Source organism: Thermoascus crustaceus (assembly GCF_041956765.1).
Source record: "Thermoascus crustaceus strain CBS 181.67 unplaced genomic scaffold VTN00scaffold_8, whole genome shotgun sequence".
In the NCBI taxonomy this organism is placed as follows: domain Eukaryota; kingdom Fungi; phylum Ascomycota; class Eurotiomycetes; order Eurotiales; family Thermoascaceae; genus Thermoascus; species Thermoascus crustaceus.
In genome coordinates, this window is record NW_027192534.1 from 1,011,970 (window position 1) to 1,015,598 (window position 3,629).

Consider the following 3,629-nt stretch of genomic DNA (forward strand, 5'->3'; position numbering starts at 1 on the left):
CTCGGAGTATGGAGAGTAACCTGCGATTCTCAGGAGGGAGGGCTTCGGTTGCATTGGGTAAGCTACTACTGTACGTACGCAGTAAGGGCTGTCTACCTAACCCCATGCGTCTATCTACATATATAAGCGAAGGATTTGATTTATTTACTCCGTACTTTGTACTGTGCGCACTTGGTTGACATGCTATGGATACGATACCTCAGGAACAAGAAAGAAGGGTGGAGGGATTAGTAGCATCAGGTGATAACTTGTACATATATGAACTGGAACAGGAACGACTACGAGGCGCTTAAACTACTGTACCTGTACCTACCTAGCCATCAAAGCCAGTCAGGCAAAATAGAAACATCACGACTCAGACACCCAAGGCCTAGACTAGACCTAGCTGACTGGTTTTCTCTTTCTTATTTATGGCACCGGGCTACAGATTCTTCAGGTCGCGTTCTCGGTTCTCACTAGGTGAGTTCGGAAGATTCAACAATTTGATTTAATTTCCCTGAAGAAATAAATGTGACGGTTTTAGTCTATCTCAATCAAAGCTAGGCGGTCGCTCCCAAGGAAGTGGCACGCAGGACTGGGAACTGACCGGGGGAGTTGTTTGACTTGCACACACACACGCCTGGACAAAGGATGAGGTGATGTACTTACATACTTACTGTACAGGGTGTACTGCTGTGTAGGGATCGGAGAAACTACGGAGGTACTGCGTATAGCTACCGTGTAGGTACCTATCTACCTATGATCGTGATCTGTACAGTGCGGACGAGACTGGCCTCGAACAAAGAAACCCGGCAGTGTGGACGGCATTCGTCCATAAGACCAGTACATATAGATCCCAATTTTTGAGACTCTTATCCCAGCCAGCCTCATCCGTCGCCTTGTCTTTCAGTTGAATGAATCCAGCTTACTAGAATATCAGTCAATGACAATCTCTCAAAATCAATCAACCGTCGAAGGAGAACAGGGTTCAGACTCGACGATTCGACTTGCTGGGCGTTCGACCGAGTTCCACCTCCACCTCTCTTAACTCCGAAGCACGAAGTCCTTTTCATGGCAACAAGGGTTCAGGGCCTGGAGAATGGACGCCGGACGGGGTGCCAAACAGAGTTAACCGGAGGCTGGCATATCAAATATGGCACCAAGGACGGGTGGAAGACGTTCCGCCCGGGAGCTAACCCTTAACCGTCGTTACTACCGAATGGGGCACTTTGATCCTCCGCCGCCCGGCGGATAGGTGGAGAATGGATGGAGGCGCCGTTGCTTGGACTAGTTGTTTAACTTGCTGCCCTGCCCTGCCAGGTGCCCCAGGCTGCCTGAGTCCAGTAGCCGTGACCTGACGATTACCGTACGCGAGGGTCTGGGCGGTGCGTATGGGACGGTTCAGACCGCCGTTACTCCGTAGTGTCTTTTCGGGGAGTTAGGGAAGCGCGGGGTTTGGTTTTACGCGGACTCATACCGGCCCCGTGCTGGAGTAATTATTTATTACTCATTGAGTCGGCCTAGGAACTCAAAATCGTTCTGGACGGAGTAATATCGGAAGCATGGACCTCTTTCGTCTCTCTGAATCCGGACGTATTTTTTCCCCATGAATCAAGGCACGTGTGATGTCGGGGCCTTTTTACGTACGACTCAGGACATGACACTCAGAAAGGAAAGAAGTCCTGTGTGCAACATATTCCTTCCAGCCAAATGGTACCCCTCTGAGTTGTCAGTCAGCCACCCGGGAAGACGAGCAGGGGTATATATGTCTGGATTGTAATAATGGCGCATTCTGCCGGCCTGCCAGGTTGCCAAGTAAGTTGCCAACGGTGAGGATGCCGCGGGAGTGTGCGGACATATATCCATTCCTGTCCCGTGATGGTAGCACGAAGTATACTCCGTACTGCATACTGGCTGGCTGGGGAAAGCAGCACGTGTTGTTTTGAACACTCCGTCCGTGCGACACGGTCGCAGACCTCGATTATTGGCGAGAGTGATGGATCTGACGATGGTGTGGCAACATGTTCGAATCGTGAGCTACCAGCCTATCACTCCCGCTGCGTCTCGTTACTGCTCCCCCAGATCAGAAAAGACTCAGCTCTTTGCAGAGGATGGGAATGGACGCCGCTTACACGAGATGCAGATGGCAGATGCATGGCAGCGCCGCTCTCCTGACCAGTAACTGTCAGGCCCTCCGTGGAGGTTGGCGGGTTGCGGGCCGAGAACCTGGAGGCGGCCCGGGGACAGTACGACCCTCCCCTTCGGCTGGGCATATGGTTCGTCCGTGTCTGTAAGAAAAGCCGGCCGTGGATGGATCGATGCTGTAATGGTATTCGGTGTAATCGTCGTATCACAGATTTACATCGTCCCTTTTTTGTTCCGACGACCAGTGAGAATCGTGGGGATAAACATATATTACCTTAGATACATGGCTATTTATTGTTCAGCGACGCCCAGGCTCTTCAGCTTCATGAAGAGGTAGATACCTAATTTGTCTCAGGAGTGTCTCTGAACTTTTTCGCTTATCATCTGATTGTACTTTGCACGACATATCTTCTCTCTAAACGTACTACCCTCTATACATGTATATTGATCACGACCAGCCCGTGTAACTCCATTTGAAGTGTTATTCTGCGAGCACGTGTCTGTCTACTCCGTACATACGCGCTTTGCGCATCCCTTACTGGTGGCGGTGCGAGAAACACATAGCAAGGCGTCGATTATTAAAGTTGAATAATAAAAATATAATGGATTGGCATTTCGGAGCCGCATATCAAATAACTCGGTTGATATTTCGGGCAGGAAGCTTTGACACAACAGTCGGCCCGTCGGCCCTACAAAGCCTGCCTGCCCACGCCTTGCGGGACCATCATGACGATCGTGACGTGACGGCCATTAAATACAATACACCCGTTACGAAAGTACGGCGGTGGCTTAAGGCCGGCTGTCCACTTGTGTATTCGATGATCGATCGCTTACCCATCCCACGTGCTGGCTGGGTCGAGATTTGTTTCACAGAGTCCTGATATGTCGGCGACCACATCCACCTCGGGGACCATAACGGCTTGCTGTCTTGCATATGCTATCCCACCTCGTCCTTAACGGTCGACTTTCCATCAAAGGGAACTTCAATGTTCGCAGGCCTTGCTTCGCGTGGAGTATACAACAATCGTGGCTGGGAACGGCTGGTGCTGTCGGCACTGAAAAGCACCCACCACCCACCGCTCAGAAGAAAAAAGAAAAAGAAAAAGCCTCAAACACGTAAGGTCATCAGAAATAATACAGTAGTCGCGATCGCGAAGTTTAAATGAAGCATCCGCTATCTGATTTGAATGTGAAGAATAATGTGATAGCGTCAACGGCGCCTTGGCCTTCCTACTGGGGAGTCAACTTGGTAAGCTGGCAGCTGCTGATTAAGGGTCCTGGAAGTGCAAGATCATCTCCGCGCGGATCTCCGTGTCCTTGTTTTTTCCCCCGTCGATGGCTGGAGGTTAAATCGTGTCCAATCATTCCTGGCCAGATTAGTCTTTCCATTTAAGGTGTGAAACCGCGAGCAAGTTGGTGTAACGACGGGCCTAGGACTTCTTAGGCGGAGGGCCGTTGGGTTTATCTTGAAGGACAGAAGACAAGGGAAAAGGTAGATAATAGTC